Raw genomic sequence first — 12,465 nt, 5'->3', positions numbered from 1 at the left:
CTCTAGCTTCTACAGTGAGGAAGCGGGTGTTAATGCACTTGGGTCTCATCCTGAATCGACCATGGGTCCAAAATGTCTCTGGTTCAGCAATGACTCGGAAGATCGAGTCCCAATCAAACCCAAATTTCTCACGCTGACGTAAGACTTCTTGGTAGCCATCCACATCACTTGGTACTGGTAAGACATTAAGCACATGCTGAATAGCCTCTTCTGAAACTGAGACTTGCTTCCAGCGCACGTATACCGATTGAAGAGAGGGAAGATGGTAGTTAGTGTAAAACTCTACCACCCATGAGAGGTTGACCTCTTGTGGTTTTCTCAGAAGGAACTCCCATCCTCGCCATTCAATACGGGGTAAAATACAAGGAGCAACCTTGTCCGGTGATGAGCGGATAATTTATACACTTTTTGACATTCTTTTTAGGTAGTTTTTAGTATGTTTTAGTTACTTTTTATTATATTTTTATTAGTTTTTAAATAAAAATCACATTTCTGGACTTTACTATGATTTTGTGTGTTTTTCAATTATTTTAGGTATTTTCTGGCTGAAATTGAGGGACCTGAGCAAAAATCTGATACAGAGGCTGAAAAAGGACTACAGATACTGTTGGATTCTGACCTCCCTGCACTCGAAATGGATTTTTTGGAGATACAGAAGCCCAATCAGCGCACTCCCAAGTGCGTTGGAAAGTAGACATCCTGGGCTTTCCCGAAATATATAATAGTTTATACTTTGCCCGAGATTTGATAATGCAAACTGGTATTTAAATGCCAACTTTCTACCCTATTCTGGCGTTAAACGCCAAAACTGGCATAAAAGCTAGAGTTAAACGCCCAAACTGGCACCAAAGCTGGCGTTTAAGTCCAAGAAAAGTCTCTACATGTGAAAGCTTCAATGCTCAGCCCAAGCACACACCAAGTGGGCCCGAAAGTGGATTTCTGCACTAATTACTTATTTCTGTAAACCCTAGGCTACTAGTTCATTATAAATAGGACCTTTCACTATTGTATTTTCATCTTCGGATCATCTCTGGAACACATTATGTAACTTTTATGTTCTGAGACCTCCATGGGAGGCTGGCCACTCGGCCATGTCTACCCTATTTTCACTTATGTATTTTCGATGGTGGAGTTTCTACACCCCATAGATTAAGGTGTGGAGCTCTGCTCTTCCTCATGAATTAATGCAAAGTACTAGTGTTTTCTATTCAATTCAAGCTTATTGTTATTCCAAGATATTCACTCGCACTTCAACATGATGAATGTGATGATCCGTGACACTCATCATCATTCTCACCTATGAACACGTGCCTGACAACCACCTCCGTTCTATCTGCAATAGCTTGAGTGCATATCTCTTGGGTTTCTAATCTAAGATTAGAACCTTCGTGGTATAGGCTAGAATTATTGGTGGCCATTCTTGAGATCCGGAAAGTCTAAACCTTGTCTATGGTATTCCGAGTAGGATCTGGGATAGGATGTTTGTGACGAGCTTTAAACTCGCGAGTGTTGGGCGTAGTGACAGACGCAAAAGGATAAATGGATCCTATTCCAACATGAGTGAGAACCGACAGATGATTAGCCGTACGGTGACAGCACATTTGGACCATTTTCACTGAGAGGACGGACGGTAGCCATTGACAACGGTGATCCCCCAACATACAGCTAGCCATGGAAGGGAGTATGAATGATTGGATGAAGGCAATAGGAAAGCAGAGGTTCAGAAGGAACAAAGCATCTTCATACGCTTATCTGAAATCCCACCAATGAATTACATAAGTGCTTCTATCTTATTTTTTGTTTTAATTATATTTCAATTATCAAAATCCCATAACCATTTGAATCTGCCTGACTGAGATTTACAAGGATGACCATAGCTTGCTTCAAGCCGACAATCTCCGTGGGATCGACCCTTACTCACGTAAGGTATTACTTGGACAACCCAGTGCACTTGCTGGTCAGCTGCAAGGAGTTGTGTGAAAAGTGTGCGATCACGATTCCGTGTACCAAGTTTTTGGCGCGGTTGCCCGGGATTGTTCAAGTTTAGACAACTGACGGTTCATCTTGTCGCTCAGATTAGGTAATTTTATTTTATTTTTTTTAGCTTTTTATTTTCGAAAAAAATTTTCAAAAAAAAATTTGTTCTTAAGAGTTTTTAAGAATGAATTCTAGAGTTTCGTGAGATACGTTAAATCCTGGCTGGCTGTTAAGCCATGTCTAATTTTTTTTTTTTTTGGACAGAGGTTTCACTTATCCTTAGAAGATCTTCTTTGTCTTTCTCATCAATTTAGTTGTTGTATGTAATGTTTTGCTGAAGCTTGGCTGGCCATTGGCCATGTCTAGTGTTTTGGACCAAAGTTTTCACTGAAAGCTTGGCTGGCTAGTAAGCCATGTCTAATTCCTGGACCGGAGTTTCAGACTAACATTGCATGATTCCTTGAATTCTCATTAAGAATTTTGAATTTCTTATTTTATTTTTCCAAATAATTTTCGAAAAATACAAAAAAAATTAATTTATGTTTCTTGTTTGAGTCTAGTGTCACATTTTAAGTTTGGTGTCTTGCATGTTTTTAATTTTTTAATGTTCCCATATTTTTCGAATATATGCATTAGGTTCTTCAATGATCTTCAAGTCGTTCTTGGTGATTTTATTGGGTCTGATCTTTAAATTTTCTTGTTTTGTATCTTTTGTTATTTTTCATATGCACTTTCAAATCATTATTGTCCCTAGTATACAAACTTCTAAGTTCGGTGTCTTGCATATTTTTGTTTTCCTAAAAAATTTTCAAAAACGTGTTCTTGCATGCATTGTTTATTTAACCTTAGTTTTTCATGTTTAATTTCATTTTGTTGTTTTTCTCTCTCATCATTAAAAAAATTCAAAAGTATATCTTTTCAAGTCAATAGCACAGAGAATTGAAGATTCAAAACATGCAACAGAAGAATTACAGAGAAAAAGATGGGCATTCAAAACGCCCAGTGAAGAAGGAAAACTGGCATTTAAACGCCAGCCAGGGTACCTGGCTGGGCGTTAAACGCCCAAAAGGGTAGCATTTTGGGTGTTAAACGCCAGAATGGATACCATTCTGGGTTTTAACGCCAGGATAGCAGCAAGGAGGTAATTTTGTTTTCAATTCAAATCTTTTTCAATTTTGAAAGTTTTAAAACTAATTTTTCAAAATCTTATCTTTTTCATATCCTCTCTTATGAATCATATCTTTTTCAAAATCAAATCTTTTAAATTATTTTTCAATATTTTCAAAAATCTTTGCTACAATTAATGATTTGATTCAAAAATTTCAAGTTGTTACTTGCTTATTAAGAAAGATTCAATATTTGAATTTTAGAATCATATCTTTTAAATTTCTTGTTAGGCAAGTAATTAATTTCCAATCATATCATTAATTTAAAATCTTTTCAAATTGTTTTTCAATCATACCTTCTCAATCACATCTTTTTCAAAATAATTTTCAATCATATCTTTTTGATTGCTAATTTTAAAATCTTTTTTCAAAATCACTTGACCGCTTTCTCACTATTAATTTTTGAAACCATCAACCACTTTTTCAAAATTCCTTTTAATTAATTTAAATTTTTAATTTTGTTTTCAAAAATTCTTCTTCCTTCTCACCTTTTTCTATTTAAGGACAACACTCCTCCTCAATTAGTAGTTCGGACTATCTCTCCTTCTTTATATGTTCAAATTCTTACCTTCCTACCTCATCCCTCTATTCCTATTTTCCTCTGACACCTCAAGAAATCTCTATGCTGTGACATAGAGGATTCCATACTTTCTTGTTCTCTTCTCTTTCATATGAGCAGGAACAAAGACAAAGGTATTCTTGTTGAAGCTGATCCTGAACCTGAAAGGACCTTGAAGAGGAAGCTAAGAGAAGCTAAGGCACAACTCTCTGGAGAGGACCTGATAGAAATTTTTGAAAAAGAAGAAGACATGGCAGCCAAAAATAACAACAATGCCAACAATGCAAGGAAGATGCTTGGTGACTTCACTGCACCCTCTTCTAACTTCTGTGGAAGGAGCATCTCAATTCCTACAATTGGAGCAAACAGCTTTGAGCTTAAGCCTCAATTAGTTTCTTTGATGCAGTATGCAAGTATCATGGACTTCCATTGGAAGATTCTCATCAGTTTCTACCTGAATTCTTGCAAATCTGTGACACTGTCAAGACCAATGGGGTTGACCCTGAGGTCTACAGACTTATGCTTTTCCCCTTTACAGTAAGAGACAGAGCTAGGACATTGTTGGACTCACAACCTAAAGAAAGCATGAACTCTTGGGAAAAGCTGGTCAATGCCTTCTTGGCAAAGTTCTTTCTACCTCAAAAAATGAGTAAGCTTAGAGTGGAAGTCCAAACCTTCAAACAGAAGGAAGGCGAATCCCTCTATGAAGCTTGGGAAAGATACAAGCAATTGATCAGAAGGTGTCCTTCTGGCATGCTTTCAGAATGGAGCATCATATGCATATTCTATGATGGTCTGTCTGAACTGTCCAAGATGTCATTGGACAACTCTACTGGTGGATCTCTTCATCTGAAGAAAACGCCTGAAGAAGCCCAGGAACTCATTGAAATGGTTGCAAATAACAAATTCATGTACACTTCTAAAAGAAATCCTGTGAACAATGGGATAACTCAGAAGAAATAAGTTCTTGAGATTGATACTCTGAATGCCATATTGGCTCAGAATAAAATATTGACTCAGCAAGTCAATATGATTTCTCAGAGTCTATCTGAAATGCAAGCTGCATCAGGCAGTACTAAGGAGGCTTCCTCTGAAGAAGAAGCTTATGATCCTGAGAATCCTGCAATGGCAGAGGTGAATTACATGGGAGAACCCTATGGAAACACCTATAATTCTTCATGGAGAAATCATCCAAATCTCTCATGGAAGGACCAACAGAAGCCTCAACAAGGCTTTAACAACAATAATGGTGGAAGAAATAGGTTTAGAAATAGCAAATCTTTTCCATCAGCTTCTCAGCAACAGACAAAGAATTTTGAGCAGAGTCTCTCTAGCTTAGCAGCCATAGTCTCTGATTTATCTAAAACCACACTAAGTTTCATGACTGAAATAAGGTCCTCCATTAGAAATTTGGAGGCGCGGGTGGGTCAGTTGAGTAAGAAAATTACTGAACTCCCCCATAGTGCTCTCCCAAGTAATACAGAAGAGAATCCCAAGAGAGAGTGCAAGGCCATAAAGACGTCCCACATGGCCAAATGCATAGAGGAGGGAAAGGCAGTGATTTCCACTGAGGAAGACCTCAATGGACGTCCCCTGGCCTCTAAGGAGTTCCCTAATGAGGAACCAAAGGAATCTGATGCTCATATAGAGACCATAGAGATTCCATTGAACCTACTTCTGCCATTCATGAGCTCTGATGAGTGTTCTTCCTCTGAAGAGGATAAAGATATTGCTGAAGAGCAAGTTGCTAAGTATCTTGGAGCAATCATGAAGCTGAATGCCAAGTTATTTGGTAATGAGACTTGGGAGAATGAACCTCCATTGCTCATCAATGAACTGAATACATTGGTTAGGCAGAAATTACCTCAGAAGAAATCGGACCCCGAAAATTTCTCAATACCTTGTACCATAGGCACCATGACCTTTGAGAAGGCTCTGTGTGACCTGAGGTCAAGTATAAACCTCATGCCCCTCTCTGTAATGGAGAAACTAGGGATCTTTGAGGTGCAAGCTGCAAGAATCTCACTAGAGATGGCAGACAATTCAAGGAAACAGGCTTATGTACTTGTAGAGGATGTCTTGGTGAAGGTTGAAGGCCTTTACATCCCTGCTAATTTCATAATCCTGGAAACTGGGAAGAATATAGATGAATCCATCATCCTTGGCAGACCCTTTCTAGCCACAGCAAAAGCTGTGGTTGATGTTGACAGAGGAGAGTTGGTCCTTCAAGTGAATGAGGACTACCTTATGTTTAAGGCTCAATGATCTCCCTCTGTAACCATGGAGAGGAAGCATGAAAAGCTTCTCTCAAAGTAGAGTCAAACAGAGCCTCCATATTCAAACTTTAAATTTTGGGAGGCCATCATCATGCTCTGAATATCTGTGAGACTCCATGAGAGCCTACTGTCAAGCTATTGACATTAAAGAAGCGCTTATTGGGAGGCAACCCAATTTTATTCAATTTTATCTATTTATTTTCCATTGTTATTTTATATTTTCTTTAGGTTGATGATCATGTGAAGTCACAAAAACAACTGAAAAAGCAAAAATAGAATGAAAAACAGCATTAAAAATAGCACACCCTGGAGGAAGAGCTTACTGGCATTTAAACGCCAGTAAGGATAGCAGAATGGCGTTAAACGCCCAGTCTGGCACCATTCTGGGTGTTTAACGCCAGAAAAGGGCAACATGCTGGCATTTAATGCTAGAAAGGGAAGAAAAGCTGGCGTTAAACGCTAGAAATGGGCAGCAACCTGGCATTTAACGCCAGGATTGGCACTTCAAGGGGCGTTTACATGCCAGAATGGAGCAGAGATGAGAAATCCTTGACACCTCAGGATCTGTGGACCCCCCAAGATCTCCACTACCTCAACTCACTCTCTCTCTTCTTCACACTTACCAATAACACCCTTCCCCAAATACCCTTCACCAATCACCTCCCTCTCTCTTCCCCATCACCTCTTCACCAATCACCTCCTCACAATTCAGATTCAAAAACAACTTTCCCTCCTAAACCCAACCCCTAATACATGAATACCCCCTCTCTCTTAACCTATAAATACCCCTCCTCACCACCTTCATTTTCACACATCATACACACTTCTCTCCAACTTGGCCGAATCTACACCAACCCTCCATCTCCTCCATTACTTCTTCTTCTACTCTTTTCTTTCTTCTTTTGCTCGAGGACGAGCAGCCATTCTAAGTTTGGTGTGGGAAAAGCTAAAGCTTTTTGTTTTCCATAACCATTTATGGCACTTAAGGCCGGAGAAACCTCCAGAAAGAGGAAAGGGAAGGCAATTGCTTCCACCTTCGAGTCATAGGAGATGGAGAGATTCATCTCAATGGTCTATCAAGACCACTTCTATGAAGTTGTGGCCAAGAAGAAGGTCCCTTTCAAGCTCAAACAGAGTGAATATCTAGAGATCCGACATGAGATTCGAAGAAGAGGTTGGGAAATTCTCACCAACCCCATTCAACAAGTCAGGATCTTAATGCTTCAAGAGTTCTATGCTAATGCATGGGTCACCAAAAACCATGATCAAAGTGTAAATCCAAACCCAAAGAATTGCCTTACAATGGTTCGGGGGAAATACTTAGATTTCAGTCCGGAAAATGTAAGGTTGGCACTCAACTTGCCAATGATGTAAGCAGATGCACGCCCCTACACTAGAAGGGTCAACTTTGATCAAAGGTTGGACCAAATCCTCATGGACATATGTGTGGAAGGAGCTCAGTGAAAAAGAGACTCAAGAGGCAAGCCGGTTAAACTAAGAAGGCTTGACCTCAAGCCCGTGGCTAGGGGATGGTTGGAGTTCATCCAACGCTCAATCATTCCCACTAGCAACCAGTCTGAAGTTACTATAGACCGGGCTATCATGATCCATAGCATCATGAATGGAGAGGAAGTGGAAGTTCATGAGGTTATATCCCTAGAACTCTACAAGGTGGCGGACAAGTCCTCTACTTTGGCAAGGTTAGCCTTCCCTCATCTAATTTGTCATCTTTGCAATTCAGCTAGAATTGACATAGAGGAAGACATCCTCATTGATGAGGACAAGCCCATCACTAAGAAAAGGATGGAGCAAGCAAGAGAGCTCTCTTATGGACCTCAACAAGAGCATGAAGAAATTCCTCATCATGAAATCCCTGAGATGCCTCAAGGGATGCATTTTCCTCTACAAAATTATTGGGAGCAAATTAACACCTCCCTAGGAGAATTAAGTTCCAACATGGGACAACTAAGGGTAGAACACCAAGAGCATTCCATCCTCCTTCATGAAATTAGAGAAGACCAAAGAGCCATGAGGGAGGAGCAACAAAGGCAAGGAAGAGACATAGAGGAGCTCAAGCGTTCCATTGGATCTTCAAGAGGAAGAACTAGCTGCCATCACTAAGGTGGACCCGTTCTTTAATCTCCTTGCTCTTATTTTTCTATTTTTCAAAAATTATGCTTTATATTCTATCTATGTTTGTGTCTTTATTACATGATCATTAGTGTCTAGTGTCTATGCCTTAAAGCTATGAATGTCCTATGAATCCATCACCTTTCTTAAAAGAAAAATGTTTTTAATTGCAAAAGAAAAAGAAGTACATGAATTTCGAATTTTAAAATAGTTTAATTATTTTGATGTGGTGGCAATACTTTTTGTTTTCTGAATGAATGCTTGAACAGTGCATATTTTTGAATTTGTTGTTTATGAATGTTAAAATTGTTGGCTCTTGAAAGAATGATGGAAAAGGAAAAATGTTATTGATAATCTGAAAAATCATAAAATTGATTCTTGAAGCAAGAAAAAGCAGTGAAAAGCTTGCGAAAAAAAATGGCAAAAAAAATAAAAGAAAAAGAAAAAAAAGAAAAAGCAAGCAGAAAAAGCCAATAGCCTTTTAAACCAAAAGGCAAGGGTAAAATAAAAAGGATCCAAGGCTTTGAGCATCAGTGGATAGGAGGGCCCAAAGGAATAAAAATTATGGCCTAAGCGGCTAAACCAAGTTGTCCCTAACCATATGCTTGTGGCGTGAAGGTGTCAGTGAAAAGCTTGAGACTGAGCGGTTAAAGTCGTGGTCCAAAGCAAAAGAGTGTGCTTAAGAGCTCTGGACACCTCTAATTGGGGACTCTAGCAAAGCTGAGTCACAATCTAAAAAGGTTCACCCAGTTATGTGTCTGTGGCATTTATGTATCCGGTGGTAATACTGGAAAACAAAATGCTTAGGGTCACGGCCAAGACTCATAAAGTAACTGTGTTCAAGAATCAACATACTTAACTAGGAGAATCAATAACACTATCTGAATTCTGAGTTCCTATAGAAGCCAATCATTCTGAACATCAAAGGATAAAGTGAGATGCCAAAACTATTTAGAAGTAAAAAGCTAAGAGCCCCTCTCATCTAATTAAGACTGATCTTCATAGATGTTTTTGGAATTTTTTGAATATTCTCTTCTTTTTATCCTACTTTGTTTTTAGTTGCTTGGAGACAAGCAACAATTTAAGTTTGGTGTTGTGATGAGCGGATAATGTATACGCTTTTTGACATTGTTTTTAGGTAGTTTTAAGTATGTTTTAGTTACTTTTTATTATATTTTTATTAGTTTTTAAATAAAAATCACATTTCTGGATTTTACTATGAGTTTGTGTGTTTTTCTGTGATTTCAGGTATTTTCTGGCTGAAATTGAGGGACCTGAGCAAAAATCTGATTCAGAGGCTAAAAAAGGACTGCAGATGCTGTTGGATTCTGACCTCCCTATGTAACGACCCAATTTTTAATATGTCTAGATCATTCCAGAAACTGAGCGCTACCAATTTCTCTTCCTAATTATTATCTATTATTTATCATATGAGCCTGATTCGTTGTTAAAAACGTAGTTAATTTGCGGGGTATTTTTATTTTTGAAAACATTTGGATTAATAGACGGAATCATTCATAATCAATTCACAACTGATAACAGATAAAACGGTTATAAACAACCACACATAAATACATCACAAGCAGTCAACAACTTTCAGTGATCCAATTTTTATTTAAGTATAGACTTTTAGTTAGAACACCCCTAGATATAGCTAGATAATAACTATATACATATATATACATACAACATCCCAGGCCCTGACTTGTTCAAGAGGTTTCTAAGTTGTCACCTAGGCTAGCCTAGATTCTATACTCACCTAGTCCCTCTAAACTACTAAAGCGAGGGAAAGTACGTTCTAAGTCTTCACAACTCAAGTCAGGTGGAACGTCATCAAAAGATAGAACATCATCTGCTGCTCCTCTGTACGGTCAGACTTTTCCACAGGACGTCTCTCTGGTACCTCATGAAGTAGCCACACAACAGGAGTCTCGTACACGGGATTTAGGTTAAAGTGCGCATACGAACGGGGTGCAAACGTTGGCTGGTCTCACAGTATATACATATAAACAAAGAACGATATTCACCCTAGACTCAGAAGACTATCTAGAGCAGAATCCTCTTCTTGCGAATGGTCATCAGCGAACTATGGTAAGGTACTCTTACTTCCATCTGAAGGGGGAAGGGAGAGAGAAGGGGTAAGAACTGGGGAGTTCTTAGTAGGGCCGGGGTTATTAGTTGCGTTCATTTATTTGGGGTCGATTAGTAGACGAATAACATAATATAGCGAAGCAGTAAACAGAAGATAAAGATAGAAAGAGAAAGTAGAGACAACAGAAAGAAGAACACAAACAAAAAAAAAACAAGAAAATAAAACACAGAAATAGCATACAAGCAGACAAACATAAAGAAGTAGATCACACACAGAAAGGAATGCAACAGAGAATGATGCGCAGACAAGAATGATGCATGTCTAGCCCTAGCGCAGGCCATGAGCTCATGTGTCGGTTGGCTGCCCGCAATCCCGACATTTATCCGGTCACGAGTAATCCCAATTTCCCGGATACGATTTTCCGTTCCTAAATAAATGCGCATATAATAATAGCCGCTCATTTGAGACAGCCTCTGCTTACTGCAGGAAAATATATACATACTCTGCTCTGCTCTGGGGAAGCGGAAAATGGCTGTAGGTAACTTAGTTTCCCTACAGAGGCTCTGGGTTGCATTAAGCAACTAATATATATTGAATATAGCTCTGGGTTGCATCAAGCAACTAATATATATATAAATATAGCTCTGGGTTGCATCAAGCAACTAATATATATATAAATATAGCTCTGGGTTGCATCAAACAACTAATATATATATATAAATATAGCTCTGGGTTTCATCAAGCAACTAATATATATATAAATATCTCTTTATTATATTACTCTTCTCTTTATATCTCTTTACTCTGTTCTGGTTTCTCTTTTCTCTGCATCTCTTTATTCTGTTTTAATTACTCTGTTCTCTGTATCTCTTTACTCTGTTTTAATTACTCTGTTCTCTGTATCTCTTTTCTCTTCTCTGATTACTCTTTTCATCTGTATCTATATTACTCTTTTTTTCTTTATCTCTTTACTTTACTCTGGTTACTCTGTTTTCTGTATTTTTCTATTCTGCTCTGATTTCTCTGCTTAACGTATGTATTTAAAGCTTATGTAAATTTCGGTATGAATAGTTAGCCTGTCCCAAGTATAGGTTCATTAAGTCTATACTGAAACAGTTTAACTTTTCATATTATACCTAACCCTAGTCGCAACTCAAGTACTAACTAAGTTGCCCTAGTTCGTTCACTAGTCTCTGTCTATTTTTCTGTCATTAAAATTTTACAGACTTCTTCTTTGGTTTTTATCTTTTCTTTAACTTTTTATCTTTTATTTATCTTTGCCTCACTAACATGTTATTACCACTCCCTAAGTGTTTTATGAAGGTAATTATGAGATTCTGCACTTAAAGTTGTCTTTCTAAAACTTTTACAGAAAACTTCCTTTTTCGCATTATTTTATTATTTTTATTAAAATATTATTTTTAATTAAATATTATTATTTAATATTTTATTATTATTTATTATTTTATTATTAAATTTTCGAAAATTACCTTGCCTTTACCTTTTAACCTTTAAAATTAACTTTTTACCCCGGTAACTTTTAATATTTCTACTTTAACCACCCTAACTTTCAGAAATTATAAAATAACCCCTCAAACACCAAAATATTTACTTCCTTGCCCTTTCTAAGATCTAAAAGGTGTTTTTCAATGTTCTTCACCACACTCAAAGTGTTCTTCATGTTCTTCGTATATTCTTCAAATTCTTTCTCTGTTTTTACCCGTTTTTCAGTCTTTTCAGCAACTGATTTTTACTAAAATTCAAAATAAATTCCCAGCCACCAAAACCCCATCTTTTCTACATGATTTTAACACAAATTGAACCCCAATTTAGGGCCTAGGGTTTTGTTTTCCAGCAGCCACAAGAACACACATTCATAGCTTGAATTTCATCAAATTTCATCAAAATTTCACCAAATTTTCACCAAGAATCAATCATATATGCAACCAATTTTTAGCACAGCCAAATCATTCAACAATCACAAAACTCAAACACAAATATTCAAGATTAATTTCGTGACACCGTACCTTGATTTGCTGCTCCAAATCCGGTTACTCTTTGAAGTGTTCTTAAAGCACTTTTTCCTCCTAAAACACATCAAGAACAACTTTAAAACTCTAAACCATCAACTAAACAAACTTCAGCAGCATCTTAGGAAGGTTATCCAAGTCAAGCTAAGCAAGAGATCTAAGGAAGAACATCAAGAAAGCACTTGTTTAAGCATGTTTTCTTGAAAACCGAATTGAAGAGGGAGGGAGACAGCCA

The 12,465-nt window shown here is 37.7% G+C and overlaps 1 non-coding gene across 1 annotated transcript; it reads right to left on the bottom strand.

Annotated features, from left to right (window-relative positions):
- Positions 1-4,353: 4,353 nt before the first annotated feature.
- On the bottom strand, positions 4,354-4,457 carry LOC112780916 (small nucleolar RNA R71). Its single transcript, XR_003191722.1, has one exon. It is a non-coding gene; the product is annotated as a small nucleolar RNA R71 (small nucleolar RNA).
- Positions 4,458-12,465: the final 8,008 nt, after the last annotated feature.

Source organism: Arachis hypogaea, chromosome 19 (assembly GCF_003086295.3).
Source record: "Arachis hypogaea cultivar Tifrunner chromosome 19, arahy.Tifrunner.gnm2.J5K5, whole genome shotgun sequence".
Classification (NCBI taxonomy): Eukaryota; Viridiplantae; Streptophyta; class Magnoliopsida; order Fabales; family Fabaceae; genus Arachis; species Arachis hypogaea.
Note: the sequence above shows the minus strand (reverse complement) of the source record. Positions and strands in the feature narration are given on the sequence as shown.